Below are 17,704 nucleotides of genomic sequence, written 5' to 3' on the forward strand. Positions count from 1 at the left end.
AAGTCATGCCACAGCCTCGGCAGAGGCCACATCAAAGCAAGAATCAACAGTCAGGAGTTATCTTTTTTGTCTCCTTGCATCCTGCCCTAAATGCGGCATTAATAAGATAATCACCCAAAGTGGCCCAGTGCAAATCTGCAAAGACAGATACCACCTTGCTCAGAGAAAATCAGTTTCACACAAGCCTGGTCCTTCTACTTAGCATTTAACCTCAGAGTCTCAGAGAGGCCAAGTGTCTGATTGTGAATGGTCCATTGAAATGGCTCTGTAAAAGTGGATGCTCACAGTCATCTATTAGACGGAGCACAGGGTCCCCAATGAAGGAGCTAGAGAAAGTACCCAAGGAGCTGAAGAGCTTTACAGCCCCCTAGGAGGAACAACAATATGAACTAACCAGTACCCCCCAGAGCTCCCTGGGACTAAACCACCAACCAAAGAAAACACACGGAGGGACTCATGGCTCTAGCTGCATATGTAGCAGAGGATGGCCTTGTCAGTCATCAAAGGGAGGAAAGGCCCTTGGTCCTGTGAAGGTTCTGTGCCCAGTATAGGGGAATGCCTGGGCCGGGAAGCTGAAGAGGGTGGGTTGGGGAGCAGGAGGAGGGGGGAGAGGATAGGGGATTTTCGGAGGGGAAACTAGGAAAGGAGGAAACATTTGAAATGTAAATAAAGAAAATAATTAAAAAAAAAAGGGCGGAAAGGGAAATTTTAAATTTGCAAAACAAACAAACAAACAAACAAACAAACAAAAAACTCTGTAAACCCCTCACTAAAATACAGCACTGTTTGAAGTTTTTCACACTGTAAGTTCTCATCAGTTACACACTTAAATGAAAATCAAAAGTGCTTTAAGAACTCCAAGATTTTCACATAAATACACAATATGGGTCTTGTCTCCATCAACCATATGACTGATTGAACAACAACTTATATGGAGAGATTTGACTATGCATATCTCTCTCTCTCTTTTTATTTATTTTTATTTTTTTGGTTTTTCGAGACAGGATTTCTCTGTGTAGCTCTGGCTGTCCTGGAACTTACTTTGTAGACCAGGCTGGCCTTGAACTCAGAAATCCNCCTGCCTCTGCCTCCCAAGTGCTGGGATTAAAGGCGTGCACCACCACCACCACCACCACCACCGCCCAGCTTTGCAGATCTCTTAATGACACACGATAAGCTGCCCTAAGACTCACCAAGACAAGGAATTCGTTACTGGAGTGTGGAGGTGAGCGGATTTTCTACATTTCGGTGGGTCAGAAGAATTTGCTTTAGTTTCTTTAGAATTATTCATCTATTTGAGGACCTTTTTTTTTTTTTTTTTTTTTTTTTTTTAAGAGAAGCATGATTGTCAGTTCTTTATGTTTTGTGGGGGACGTTCACTGTGCTTCCTACTTAAGGTGATGTGTTAACATCCAGGGTGACGTGAGATGTACTGAGTACTTTTATGGGTTCATGTCTTTAGCATGTCTTTTGAGCTCATACTGATTGCCTGGCTGTGTTCTAGGCAAAGAGCAGCTGATCACCTCGGCCCTACAGTTGACCCTACCCTTTGCTTTCTTAGTATCACTGAACCGGGAAGAAGGGATGAGGCAAAGCAGAGGGGGTGGAGGTAGGACGGAGAACACCTGAGCTGCCCCTGCACCTTCCTGGAGCGTGAGAGTCTCTGGAACATTCTTAATGTACATGGAAGAGACCAGGGTAATGCCTCAATTGTGCCAGAGAGCCTAGGCAATGCATTGACACTTGCTGTGGTCTATTTCCAAAGGGTAGGCTATGAAGAATTCCGCTGGTTATCTGAATCGTTCAAGGACTTAAGATTTGGAATACCAGAAGTATTATGAAAAAGGCAACGAGGGAGTTTGGTTGGGAGAAATGCAGCCACTGGAACTAAATCCTCAGTGGATGGTTATCAAATGTCCAATAAACAACTGTAGAGACTACCTATCTGTTGGAAGACAGACCTAGGAAAATCACACATACAGCAGCAGAATGATAAAGAACGCTTCCTGGGAAAGATTATTCAAAGACAGAAAGACCAGGAAAACGCAGTGTGCACCCAGTAGGAATTCCAGGAGGACAGGACAGACCTTGTTTTTGAATTTCCACAGCCTTCTCTAAAGTTACAAATGCCACGCTTAAATCTGCAATGTTCTCCAGAATACAGACTCCTTTGCATTTCACATGACTATCTCTGTTTCTCTTATTTGTTATTGGAGAACAACAGAGGAGGCTATATTTTATTTATAATGTCTCATAATATTTCATGACTGGCATCAGCTTTTTTTTTTTTTTTTTGTCTTAGTGTTCTGTTGCTGTGAGGAGACACCATGGTCACAGCAACTCCTGCAAAAGGAAACCTTTCAGAGGTTTAGTTTGTTATTGCCCCTGTGGGAAGCATGTCAGCATGCAGGCAGATATGTTGCTGGAGCAGTAGCTGACAGGTCTACATCTGGGGCAGCAGGCAGCAGGAAGAGAGACACAGTGGGCCTGGATTGGCCTTTCAGTACTCTCCAGGGTCCCAGGGGAGGCTTCAGTAACCTGGAGAGGCGTTGGTGACTGTGGGTATTGGTTGGCAAATGGGAATGCTTACTCCAGATACTTAAAATATTCATCCTTATACTTCTGTTGCTCTAGAACCACTTTTGAACCCAACAGTGTAATAATCAGGGTTATCTAGAGTAATAGAATTCATGGAATAAATCTCTCTATATATAGAAAGGGGGTTTCCCAGAGGATGTCGCACAGGCGACAATGGCTGCTGATGAACTGATGGTCAGATTGACCACAAGGCTGAATGTCTCAGCTGGTTGTCAGTAGACACTGGAATCCTGAAGAAGTGGGCTCGAATGCCAGTGAAGGAGTGGACTTGCCAGCAAGGGTGAGAAGACGCAGGCAAAAGAGAAGGCCCTCCCATGCCCTTATTTATAGAGACAACCACCAGACAGAGCGGCCCAGATTAAAAATGGAACTTTCCATCTCAAAGTTACAAATAAGAAGTGGGATTTCCCACTACAAAGGATTCAATAAAGAGAAATCCCTCACAAGTGCGCTCCTCATGTGGGTTCTTGTTAATTCCTTAGGTGGTCAAGTTGACAACCAAGCAGAGACGTCACAAGGGTACCTCTTATCAACATGGCAAACAATCATATCTCCTTATGTCATGCTTAATTCTCAAAGAAAAACAATAACCAGGTCACAGTTACATCCAATATGATATAACTATTCCATGTACAATCACGATCACATTATATCTTTAACAAAGTCACCAAAGCTGATATGGTAGTACTGCAGAAGTAGCTGAGAGCTCTCCATCTTGATAGAGAGAAACCAGGCCTGGTGAGGTTTGCAACCTCAAGGCCCTCCCCCCAGTGACATACATCCTCCAATAAGACCACACCTCCTAATCCTTATAATCTTTTTAAACTGTGCCCCTCCTGGTGACTAAGCATTCAGACTATGAGCCTGTGGGGCATCATTCTTATTCAAATCACGACACTTCTCTTTGATGGATCTTACTCTGGCTTCTCTGGCTGGCACTCAGATACAGTTCGACTGTTAGTGCCCTGAGAAGTAAGTGTAAGTATTTTTCTTGCTGGTTTACGTAGGTCATCTGGCCATGCAATTATCACCAGTGATGCCACAGACATATTATCCTCTATAGAATTAATAGTCATGCTTAATTATTTCTAATAGAAATACACATGAAACATTTTTTAACTGTAAGTGAATATATAACAGGATAAAAAGTAAGCTTTAAAAGCCTCCGTGTTTGTATTTGGGATATTGGTGTACTCATTGAAATAATATTTTACCTGAGAATAAGCAAAAACAGGAAAAAAAAAAGCTGTCTCAATTTTGACAATAAAGAATTGTTGGCATATAATCAATGAACATGGTTCTCTCTCCTTATTGCCTAATGAGCATTTGATTTTAGTGCAATTAACTTTTATTGACTTTAAGTGGAGTATACAGTATGATATAAATAAACCACATTTGCAATATGGGTCAAGACAGACTGGAAGGCAACGAAAGCTGTATCATTATATGACTTAGGAGAAATGAAAGCAAATCAAATATTCCCAACAGTGCAGAATTTGTGATGCCTTTTAGCGAACACACTCTATATCAAAGAAAATGTGCTCTACAGCAGCAAGATACTAGGAAAGGTTGCAGGAGAGATGGGTGAATATTTGCTCCCTTTAAATGTAATTCTGTGTAAATAAATTAACTTTTAGGTCTCAGATTTTCTCCCTGTTTTTAATTAATTAATTAATTAAATGGGGGGGGATAGAGTGAGGACCAAGAAAGAGTCTTAGGCTGTAGTCTAAAGATTTTCAGTTTTTAAAAAAAATTACATATTTTTAATAAGTATTGCAAAATACAATCTTGAAACATGTTATTTTGTCTTATGTTGAAACTTAAGAAAACAAAAAGTTCCATATGACTACCTTCAGTCATCAATATAAAATATTTCAGACATGCAATAAAAAAATCACTTTATTTTGAATGGGGATGTTATGAAAATCCACCATAGTGTGTTGTAAAAAACATTATTTTCTGTGACAAGTATTAAAAATGATATGTTCACTTTAAAAACAAACTCCATTAACACCGACAGTAATCTAATATCGTAATATCTTTTACCTGTAGTAAAAATCACTTTGTATCAGAGTTGTATTCCGTTATGGTTTAGGCGTGTGATGTATCGCTCAGAAAGGCTCAGTTTAGTGGTACTGCTCTGAGGAACTCTGATTGTGAGGACGACCACTAAGGAGTTCAATTCTCTGGAGCAGTGAGGCACAGCTGGAAGAGCTGTGTCTTTGGGGAACATCTGTGAAGGGCACCATTGTCATGTTATCTCTATCCCCTCTCTTTGTTTCTGTCACTCCTGGATGACCTTGATGTGAGCTACATCCTTCCACCATGAGGTTTCTGCCTTCCCACAGGCCCCAGAGGAACAGAGCCGGCAGACCAAGACCTTCTGAAGCAGTGAATCAAAATGAACTTGTCTTCCTGTTAGCCATTGTGTATGACATCACATCGCCAAAGTGTAACGAATACCAGCTTAACTCAAGTTTGAACAGGAAGATCACAAATAAAAACATTTGCTGAAAGAGTCAGGATGTTCTTCAAGCTTAAAAGAGTTAATCATATCTCCTTATGTCATGCTTAGTTCTCAAAGAAAAAAAACAATAACCAGGTCACAATTACATCCAATAGGATATAACTATCCTATGTACAATCAATATTTAACAAAGTCACCAAAGGTGGCATGGTGGTGCTGCAGAAGTAGCTAAGAGCTCTCCATCCTGATAGAGAGAAACGGGGCCTGGTGAGGTTTGGCATGAGGCAGGGCATGCAGCTCAGGTAGAAGTCTTAGCACGTACCCTGGGTTCAATCTCAGGCATGAGGGAGGGAGAGAGAATGTATCTAATGGACTGTTGGCCCATTGTGACTTCTTTAGGGGAGACTTCACCAGATTTTTATTTCCTAGATGTTTCTGCAGCCAGAGGATGGATTAGTGATTAGAAAACAAACTCCCAAATGGCTGTACTGAAACTATTTTCTAAAATGTCTAACTTTGACACTGAATTTTTTTTTTTTCCCCTAGAATTTTGATACTGTTTGTTCTCTGCAGCTGGGGCCATAATGTCTGTTAATGGCCCGAAACTGAGTTGAATGTTCTGTTTAAGCATTCCTTCCAATTATATTACAGCTTTAGGCAGGGATGTTATGCGATGACTAACATTAAGTATTACATAGACGAAATGCTCTTCCATAGAGCCAGTACATCTCTTCTGTTCCTGGCATATGCACTGTGGTGCACCGCTCCACGGACACCATCGGATGATGATAAATAGTCACAGTGGAAGTTCTCACGTGTACCCCTCTTTGATGCTAACACCTTGGGGATACATATTTTGCATGTGTATGAAATACTATCCACCCCTCACATACACTTTTTCTAACATTTTCCTGGCTAACATCTACAAAAGGCACGCAGCAAAGTAAGAACACAGATCTAAGAGCCAGGAGGACCAAAAGTCAGATCACAGATATGATGTGGCTGTTGTCAACTGAACGCACTGTAAAATGTGGAGAGGATGTCAGTGGATGGGCAATTAATAAGGTTCCATTGTACATTTTACATTAGTTTAAGTGCCGTTTGCGCAGCTGGAAGCTTATATCTTTTGTTTGAGATGTTCAATGCCTCGAAGGACCAGCCCACCAACACAGGGGACCACAGTGCCTGACAGTGTTTTATGGCTTTTCTGATCTTTTTTCTTCCATCGGCCCACACATAGTTTAGTATCAATTAACTTTAAAACTTCCATAGAAGTCAATGAACTATAGACATCAGTTTCTAAGTGAGCTCTCACCCATCTGTAACTAAACACCATGGACCAGGAGGCTTACTTAAGATTCTTTCACTTAAGCTCTGGAGGTCAGAAGTCCAGACTAACATGTGGAAGGGTTGGTTTCAGGTGATAACTCTCTGGCTTGAATGGCTGCCCTTCTCCATGACACAGCTTGGGAATCCGGTGAGTAGCACCCTAGTTATCTCTTCCTATGATGGTGTTAACCCTTTAAGTTTGGGTCAGTCCCTTGTGACCTCCTTTATCTTATCCTCACTACTTCCTCAAGGGACTAATGTCTCTCCAAATATCATCACAACAGTGAGAGTTTCCACTTACTAAATTTGGAATATGCAGACATTCGGTCCATAACTATCTGGGAACACCCTAACTTAGTAATTGGGTAAATTGATTTACTATTTCTGATTCATTAGCTTCTCATCTGTGAAAATGATATGTGTTCCACTTACTAAATTTGGAATATGCAGACATTCGGTCCATAACTATCTGGGAACACCCTAACTTAGTAATTGGGTAAATTGATTTACTATTTCTGATTCATTAGCTTCTCATCTGTGAAAATGAGATAACTCTTAACCAGAAGATTAAAATACAACAATTGTAACAATGTATACCTATAAATTGTGAAAGGCTACTTTAATTTAAAGCCTTAATTGGGGGTGGTCATTTTTCATTTAGTTAAATAAGGTAATCAAAGTATTTTATTCTTTTTTTTAACTAACAGAATTTTAGGTTTATGCTATTATGCTCACAAAATAATTAATTTCTCAGCCAGGTAGTGGTGGTGCACACTTTTAATTCCAGTGCTTGGAAGGCAGAGGCAGGTGGATCTCTGTGAGTTTGAGACCAGCCTGATCTATAGAGAGAGTTTAAGGACAGCCAGGGCTACCCAGAAAAACCCTTGTTTTAAAAACCAAAAGAAAAATGATAATTCTTTTATCTATCAAGTTCTTTATTAATACACTATTTCAGTATTAAATTTATAAAGCACAAAGGCCTGCTTACACTTCGGAAAATGTTCCTTACTTAGGTGTGCTACCACATTAAATACAGAAACAGTGTGAGTGATTACTGGAAAGACTATCCTCTAAAACCCTGACTAAAACTTGCTTGGTCTCCAAACTCACACTTTTAAATATTTCAATTGGTATTATTTGCATTCATAAATTTACACTTCCAATGCAAAACATTTGCAAATGTAAAGATGAATGAAGCCACACCGTGTTTTATGGCATTTGCTTCGAAAATCTGATTAAGACAGATGTCTTTGGCTCATAATTCTTCAATGTCAGGTTGTCATAGTTCCCATCAGCAAGATGTTTTAAAGGCTTTCGATTAATATTGCATGCCAGAACTGAAATTACATCCTTTGTCGTTTAGTTCTTAATGGTGCAAGTGATATATATCAAGTAGGGTTTTATGAAGCATGTGTGAGCTTTATTGCGGGCTGTTTTCACAAATCTTTTTCAAGTTTTTTTTTTTTTCTTCCCCATCAGAAAGATGGCTTGGGGTTTAACAATAACTCTACCCTTTTATTTTATTTATTTTAAAATCATGACTTTTAAAATAAAGTGAAACTGGTATTGTATCAAAAAAAAAATTTCTACTTGAATCCCTCATGCTCCCATTTGCACATGATATTTGTGTAACTAATCATGAATATCTGCTTTAATCTAGCTATTTAGAAAACGCATACAATCACATGCTCACAAAGCCTTTATCATTAAACATACCCACTATTTGCCAAGTATGGAAAGTATGTTATGTCTGAATCCAATATATATATATTAATTCTGAATAATGATTGGGCTTGTGCTGTCAAAGTGTATGTTTTGATTTTAAAATGTAATTTAGGAAGAAGCTGGTATTATCAATAATTCCAGCAATTATGAAACTGAAACACCTCATTTTCAAGTATCTGGGATGCAGAATTTGTGTATCACAATCATACTATTAGGATGCAATCATGTAATTAGTATACAATCATTAATTAGTAGTTATGTGGAAAAGGGAGACAATTCTACTTGGCTTTTTTCCTTCTATTTTGAACATAAACCAATTTATTTAGGTCGGGGCTTCCCCCCTAATGTGCCTTACTTGTCTGGTTCTGGTTCCTTCTAACTGTAACACTAATACCAGGGGATACAATATGACTACAGAGATCTTCTTTTTCAGTTAAAGAAGGAAAAAAAAAAAAAAAAAAAAAAAAATGTGTGTGTTTAAAAAAAAGAATCCCACAATCCTACAGCACATAAATAAAATACACATTTTAAAGCTTTGGTGGCTAACTCTAGTCTGAAATGTGTCATGCTATATNTAACACTAATACCAGGGGATACAATATGACTACAGAGCATTTGAAATGTAAATATAGAAAATAATAAAAAAAAAAAAAAAAAAAAAAAAAAAAAAAAAAAAAAAAGAATCCCACAATCCTACAGCACATAAATAAAATACACATTTTAAAGCTTTGGTGGCTAACTCTAGTCTGAAATGTGTCATGCTATATCAGTTTGCAATTTATCAAATTTAAATCTAGTCAAGATATAACAACTGATCAAAAACGATTATAAAGGGGAATGGCAAGGGTCTTATTCTGGGATGTCTCCCTCGGCCCTTTTCTCCATGGCTGATGCAAGAGAAGCCTGACTACATCTCTCTCCAGTCAGCCACGGTCTTTGGGGATCTTGCAGAAATGTGGTGTTTGCCAACTATGTGTCTAGTATAAAGGAGAATGAAAATACTAACATTAAGATTGACACCCTCGTCCAGCCTTGCCCTGCACATTCATCTTCTTTGGAGAACTGTATATTTAAAATTAGAGGCTACTTATCTGGTTCTAGACATTACAGAACAATGCACATAGAAAAGGCTCTGCAGATTGTATTCCCCAAGGAACTCGGGCCATTCTCATCCCTTCTTTAGGGGAGAGCCATCTCTCCCTCAGTGTTTACTCGAATCCTTCCGGCTGTATGTGGTTCACTGAAGGAATGGCAATAGTTCACTTTAAAAACATTCTCTCCATTAGCTAGAATCGATTTTTTTTAAAGCATCCCAACACGTCCATATCCAGCATATAACAATTCCTTTATCCCCTGATAGTCAAAAGTGCTGTGTGTTTAAAAGACAATCATCCTGACTAATAAATGAAGGACCGTATATATTTTTCTTCACTTTGTCTTTGTGTTTGGTGTTTCCTCATTATAAGCAAATCGATTGCCTAGCAACAACGATAAGGGAATAAGTAAAATCCTAGGTTCGAAGTAGCTGTATAGACCTTCATTGCACAAGTCAGAGGGAGGAATTCCATAGAGGAAACGACACTCAAGCTAAGTGTGTAATGAGCCCAACATAGATTTTCACAATTAATCCTATCACCACCTCAAACTGTAATTCATTTCTGTTTTAGGGAGAGGAAGGCATCTGGCAGTGGACACACAGAACACAGGTCCGTAGCGCTCTAGAACTGTTTTCCAGAACATGGCTGACAAAAGGAAGGACACAGGAGTTGTAGATAGGATCGTAAAAACTGAATTTTAAGTTGAAGAACAGCGCTAAGTAGCTGTGAGCTCAGAGTGGCTTTCACAAACCACCAGGGAGGACACAGACTCCCTTCTGGGAAGGGAAGCCAAAGGATGTGCTTCAAGAGGGGAATGCTGACCACACAGTGATTTGGGAACTCTTCTCTAATTTTATAAAGAGAATACATTTACTGTGTGGGCAATGTCTTATTTCGTCTTGAAATTTTTCTGAAGGTGGTACATCTTTTTCTTAAGAAACAAAATATAATTACAAACAAACAAACAAACAAAAACTCTAAAAAAAAAAATACTGATTAATAAGAAAAGACTCCTCCTGGCCGTGTTGGTGCACACCTTTAATCTCAGCACTTGGGAGGCAGAGGCAGGCGGATCTCTATCAGTTCAAGGCCAGCCTGGTCTACAGAGCAAGTTCCAGGACAGCTAAGGCTACACAGAAAAACCCTGCTTCAAAAAACAAAACAAAACAAAACAAAAAACCACCAAATAAATAAATAAATACGTAAATAAAAATTAAGAGCAGGAGGCTCCTGGCTGGCCTTCTTGTCCTTACCGTGATGATGGGGCTGGCAGATTATTTTAGAAAGTCAGAATAATTGGAATGTTAGCACACGCTATTAGGGGTTATGCTTATGGAATCAAACAGTACTGCACCACAAGATTCCATCTTTAGTCACTCCCACTATTTACCAGCAAATATTCAAGACAACATTATTAACCTCATTGGTTTCTTCATTTACAGACAACTGTTAACTCTTTAAGTCCCCAAATGCTACCCTGTCTCTATTTTAGTAAGGGGATTGAAATAGTCACACAGTTTCATGTATTAGATTCAAAATGATACCTGTTTCTTTCATGGTAGTTTTTCCTTTTTTCTGTTAAGCTAACACAGGTAATTTAAATGAGTTAACCTTCTGCACATTGTAAAAAACAGAGAATTAGTACTGATTAAAAGGATAATTTATATTAACATGTTTAGCCATGTGTTTCTGAATGTCAAAGCAATTAGAGGAAGCGCACCTTAAATATACAATTTGACTTTAAAATATTCACCGAAATGAAGTGACAGACAAATGCAATTAAATGATTATTCCGGCAAGAGAGAAGGTATTATAAAAGGGAATACTAATTAACTTTCAAACAAAGAATTTTGTAGCACCCGTTCCACACAATGCATTCTTACACATATAAGAAACGGGAAGTGACTTCAGACGAATTCTTTAAATTCAGAATGTACCACATGTGATTAGCAATCCAAGCTGATTCATCAGCTTTCACAGTAAATATTGCCCCCAGCCCTGAGCTACATCAGACAAGCTCTTCCAAGAGCTAGGACGCCTGTCATGCCTTCATTCACGCTTGTTGCACACAAAGATTAGCATCACGAAAACACTTTCTGATTTCAAAGTCTGAAATAGGAAGATTTACAACTCAGAAGAGCCTAATGGAGCTGTCACATAGAGAAGTTATACCCCCAGTGAAATGGCCACCGCGTCATCATAGTTTAAGGGAGGGAAACAAAATCTTTGTAAAGAACCGGGAAATGTGGCTGGTAAAAGGGATTCATCATGTGGGAGCTTGGAAGGGCCCTCTCTTCAGAGATCAGCGAAGGTCAAAGATAACGGAAGGCACATCCAGGAGCTGGTGGGCTTCACACATACCTTTCTTCCAGCACTTCAGCCCCCATCTATTTCAGAGTACTGAAGAATAGAACAAAAGATGAGAGCCAAGCTTCGAAAATAGCACCACAGCACATTATTAATAGTGTCAAAGAGAGAAACGACAGCTATCAAAGGAGAACTTTTGTCTCCACTTACTTTAATTAAACTCCCTGGGCTAAGGGGTGGATTCGAACATATATATATATATATATATATATATATATATATATATACATATACACATATATATACATATACATAGACACACACACACACACACACACACACACACATATATATAAAGCCTGATTAAGATTTAATTTCTGTCTAAGGCATGTCCTGAAGCATAGTTATGTCCCACTTATGGCCGAGGCAGCAGCCCCCAACAACGAACCTGAAGATCATGCAGTGGTTTCAAAATAACCAAGATGCAGCAGATTTCCTTCTCCCTGGTAAATTAGTTTCCCGTGAAGCCCTCCCTCTGATAGTGGGCACCCATCCATTAAATCTGAAATGAGAACTAACCTAAAATCATAATGATTTGAATGTTTCAATTAATTTCACTTTTCTCATACCAGAGGCACCCTGATAACCTTGCTTTAAGAGAAGCTAGTGTGACTTTCAAACTGCTGGGGAAAGGATGACTTCTGAAAATTAAGCTAGCTATCCATACTAGAGGGGAAAACAGAAACTCTCAACCCACCTACACAACTAAAAAAAAAAAAAAAAAATCCAATGTAGCCAATGCGATGTTATCGTTCTAACTGTAAAAATGTCTTAAAACTATTTGTCTTCTAAATGTAAATTATCAACCTGTCCCAAACGAAATTCGTCATTTTTCCCATACACTCTGTCCAACACATCCCTTCTTTCTTAGCTATGTCATATTTCCCCTGAAATCATCGTATTGTGACACAAAGTTTGGTGGCACTTTTGACTGACTCTCTATGATCCTTTACATTTAATCGTGCCTGATGCTTAGTTTATTCAAAGCGCTCTCCAGCCACATCCCTTCTGTATGGTCATTGCATAACCGTCTACACCCGATTGTCTTCCCCCCATCCTGTTCATTCGCCAAATAAAATGACAATCCCCGACTGCCGAGTAGGTACGAGCTGTGTATGAAAAGGCCGACGGCACAAGCCGACTCCATTCACTCTATTCTCCCGATTATCAACCGATCCTTCCTTTTTTCTAATTCTATTCTCTCTTGTCTGAACAATGGTTTGCTTCTGCCAACCCACTGTGTACATTTTATTCATGAAATAATGTTACAGTGTTGTGGGATATAAGACGCAGCAGGCTGATTAACCTCGCAGAGCCCATCTACGAACTGGGAATACAGACCTCACGTGCCCAAAGCAGCTACAACACAAATCTACGTTTGTAGCAACTACAGAAAAGTATTAAGGGAGAGATAATCAGGAAAGCTTATCTTGTATTTGGAATTAGTTTGTAGGGCTAGACGCGCAGGCTACAATTTATCTAGGCTTTAAACAGAGAAGCAAAAGGTCATTATTTACATTGTTAACATTGGCGACCATAAAATAAGTGGTGTGGCTCGGTACCGTAGCACCACTTGAGAAGGCAGCTCTAAGTGCGGGCTTCTAGGTGGAGAAGAATGGGTGCGGGTGATCACTTAGACTCCAACAGGAGGACCGTTCTCTCGAGTAAAGGTTCCTCAAAAAGACTTACTTCGAGAGGAAAAGTCAGAGGGAAATGAACGCAAGTGCTCTTCCGGGGTGTACAGGTCACGTGACAGCAGCAATTTGGCTGTGAACGGCCAGCCTTCCTTTTGAGCATGAGAGCCAAGAAATCTCATTGGCCAATGGTTTCTTCACAAATATTCACAAGCACATTCCACAGCACGAGGGATGTATTAGTTAAAAACAAACAGATACATAAACAATGCGCCCTTGCTTGGTTTACATGGTAGCGTGCGAGCAAGGGGGGGACACATAATAAATAACAATGTAATATTGAATATGGCAGTGACAGGGCATGCAATGCTGATAACATACAAGGCAGAGGTGCTGCTGGGGTTTAGAACTGTTGGGAGAAAGAGCTATTGGAAGTTGGTCATGGAAACAGGACGAATTGGGAAGATGATATTTGAACAAAGAGTTGGAAAGAAATAAGTCTAGACAAGCTGATAATAGTTTAGAAATGACTATCTGGTTTAATATCAATGGGAGCAATGTCATAGAATTCCGAGTAAAGGGTCACAAATATTACCGAAACTGGATAAAATCAGCTCTACTATTTATGTGTTTGATAGTCATAGCTATCAATGTTAATACGTTCCATAAATTTATGCATTTTCTCCTGGGTTACATGAATTTTCAGTATTTTAAGTGAGTAGAGCCACTGGCTTGTTGATGATCCCAAGGGGGTTTCTGAATTAAATTGGTGCTTAGCACACAAAATAAAGGGCAGGAAAAGTCAAAACTACATGAATCAAGGAATGGCCAGGATATGTCAAACTTATCTGCTACCTTTTAAAACTATTTTAAATCACAAACTCTCATCCTGTTTTTAAATCCCTATTTGTCACTACCCTATCACTCTGGAAACCTACACAGGACGATGACACTTCTGTTTAGTTAGTGGATGGCCTTGGCCCCCAGGTCTCCATCTTCACCCCGAACTATTTGCATTGTCTCTTGTCTTCAATAGCCAAGCACATCTTTAGCTGCACCATTCCGTGTCACTGACTGAAGACTTACTGCATGTGCTCTGCTGTGGCCAATTCTTTTCCTTTGATTCCATACTCAAGATGTTGTCCATATGTGCTGTTCACATTAGACACAGATGAAGAGGCAGAACCAGAGAGAGCATCATAGGAGGAAAAGGGGGTTCCTTGCTGATAGGGACATGAACCCAATTTCTTGATATGCCATGGTATATGGCAGGATGGAGGCAAAACAAGTTAACACCCCAAACTCTCCTGAACGGATACCCGCATCTCACACACGGCCTGAACACAAGCCCGAGTGTCCTCCAATTTAAAGATGGATGTCGCTGAACACAATTCTGATTCTACCGCAATCGGACAATGAGAAAAATAGACTGAAGCCTAAGCTTTTCCAGTATGGGTTCCATCTATGGCAGAATGAGGAAATGTGGAGAAAGGCTATTTAGACTTAGTCATTTACTCTTTTAACGCATTCCTATTCATGTTCAGGAGTGAGACGCAGAAACCCCACTCCTTTCTCCTTTCTTATACAATGAGTCCATAATGAAGGGTTTCTTCTATGTCACTCAAAATTAACTTATTTGGATTTCCTAAAATATTGAAGTAAGGTATCAAAGCAGCACTTTCTAGAACGTTTAGAAGACATGAACATATTTCTCTTTATACTCAAGCAAGAAAACTGGAGGCTGGAAGATAAAAAGCAGTGTAAATATACACTGAGATTTTATTCTTTATCTAAGAGCTACTAGCACATGGAATGTTTAAGAATGTGCATTTTTAGAATTGGGGGCTGCAAACTAGTGTGTGGCTGCTCCCTGGCTCTGTGGCTGCACTTCCAAAGCAACAGAGATGCACCCCTTCCCTCACCAGCTGACTACTCTTGTGCCACAACAAAGACCCTCACTTCCTGCTACCCTGACTCCCTTAAATACCTGAAATGGTTACTATTTAGCCCTTAGAGAAAACGTTTGCCAACATTTGCTTTTCCAGATGAAAACTTTATTGAATTGGAGAGTCACATGTAGTTTAAGGAAATAACAGAATTTCTGCTCTCCTTAGTCAGTTTTCCTCGCTGTTAGTTATTATCTAGCAAACTACCATGGAGGTACCTAGAGAGTCCATTGATCATAATCAATGTTCCAGGATACATGCATGCATGGGAATATGTTTATGTTGGCCAGTTTTAAACAAAAATATATTAATTGCCCCTGCTCTAACAAGGGTTTTTTTTCTCATCCTTTATACAGCAAATCTGGTAATAAAGTATTTAAAGGTCATGCTAGTTTCAAGTATAGCGAAAGTTAGGGACAGAGATGTAACGAGGGTAAAGTCACTCAGATTTATGAATGCATTGTAAAAAAATTACATCTATCTTCTCTCTCTCTCTCTCTCTCTCTCTCTCTCTCTCTCTCTCTCTCTCTCTCTATCTTCTGTATCTATCTATCTATCTATCTATCTATCTATCTATCTATCTATCTATCTATACATCTATCTATGTACACATGTGCGCGCACACACACACACACACATACATGTACATATATACACATGACTTTTACAGCTGTGAGGAGAAAAAAATCTGTGAGTTACACAAACCAACTCGAGATGCATGTAAAAGTTCTTTTTGGAATACATATTCTTGAGGATCTTACCTTCTAACTAGCCAGTGCTGTAGATGGCAGATATGAAGAGAAGTGGAGTGGGGAGGGGAGGGGGAATCACAGGCAACAGAAATGTAATCAATTTTAGGTTTACTGAGAGGTGATCTGCTTCCACCATCTGAAATTACGCCAGAAAAGCAAAATACTATATATTTTGTGGGTTTTCACTTGAAACATAGAATGCACCGTAGCTCTAAATGGTTCAATAAAATGTCTTAACATTTTAAATAATTCTTTGGATAGGGGCTCTGGAGAAATCATTTGCTTAAAGATACTTCCTTCATTTCCAAAGCAAGGAGCTAAAGAAAAAAAAAAAAGTTTCGAAGATACAGTTTAGCAGAGATGGTAATAAATACATGCATGAAGCAATGCATAGCAAATGATGACACTCTGTAAGTAAGCCTTTTCTACGAGCATCCCTTCTGGACTGTAGTGAGGAATAAATTAATGAATAAATAAATAATAAATAATAAAGCCATGGTAAATTGCAATTCTGATAGGAGTAGCAGCCTCTGTATTAGCAGGATGAATAATATAAATAGCCAGTTCAAAAGATTGAAAGGCAGTCCTATAAAGGACACAAATCCCCACCTACCCATAACTAAATTGAATTTCGAGGCTCATTTTAGTGAGAAATTATGGGGCTCAGGATCAACTGCAAGAAAGCATTCCAAACTACGAGGTATCACACTTAGCAGCCAAGTCTTTCTTTTTCTTAACCAAAATACTTCTCTGCATTTGAAATTAGAAAAAAAGAAAGAAACATTTTGAGTTAAATTCCCTTGGAGAAAGATTTATTTTTGGTTTTCCACATTTCATTGTGGTTAATCTATTTATTTTCATTCTTGAATAAAGCTGACTTTCTGTCTAAAAAAAAATAAGCAGTAATAAACAATAACAAATGTGGAAAAGAATTTCTGTGGAAGTGTAATCATTTCAATAATGTGTAAGATGCGAATCTCAAGCGTCTTTTCTAATAAATAAAGCATTGGAGAATGCAGGGTAACTTGAAGTGAACTATAAATAAGCCTTCTTTTTAATATTAAATTATACAAAATTCATTTGATATAAAGCTTAAGGACTCCCCCGCTTCCCAGTGTTTGCTAGTATAGTACCCATCTTCAAATCCTTGCGGAAAAAAAAAAATAAGTTTTCTCATGTACTGCTCTGAAGTGAGATAATTTTGATATTCTTACAATGTAGAAAACCAGAATAAAACTCAGGTAGGTTAGATTTTTTCAACATTTCTTTTCTCTCTTAATATAGGCTTGCTTCTTTTCAACAGCTGTGATGGTAGTGACGTTCCCTGAAAATGTGATTGAGGAATTTGACTTTTCTATCAAAAGCTTGCTTAATGTTTATGTTGAGGAATGAATGAGAAATTGTGAAAACCTGTTTAGAGTAATTTAGTTTAAAGATGGCTGGAGAGATGGCTCAGTGGGTAAAGCATTTGCCATGCAAGTTCTGGGAGTTTGGATCCCAGAGGCCATGTAAAAGCTGGACACAGTAGTGAACACACCTGTAAAAAGAGCTGGACACAGTAGTGCACACACCTGTAAGAAGATCTGGATACTGTAGTGCACACACCTGTAACAGCTGGATAGAGTAGTGCACACACCTGTAAGAGCTGGACACAGTAGTGCACACACCTGTAAGAGCTGGACACAGTAGTGCACATACCTGTAAGAGCTGGATACAGTATTGTATACACCTGTAAGAGCTGGATACAGTATTGTATACACCTGTAAGAGCTGGATACAGTATTGTATAC

At 39.0% G+C, this 17,704-nt stretch overlaps 1 protein-coding gene across 12 annotated transcripts in view; it reads right to left on the reverse strand.

Annotated features, from left to right (window-relative positions):
- Tenm3 (teneurin transmembrane protein 3) overlaps positions 1-17,704 on the reverse strand; it is a 723,224-nt gene that overhangs the window by 195,911 nt on the left and 509,609 nt on the right. The gene's annotated exons all lie outside the window — the stretch shown is intronic.

Source organism: Mus pahari, chromosome 19, assembly GCF_900095145.1.
Source record: "Mus pahari chromosome 19, PAHARI_EIJ_v1.1, whole genome shotgun sequence".
NCBI lineage: Eukaryota > Metazoa > Chordata > Mammalia > Rodentia > Muridae > Mus > Mus pahari.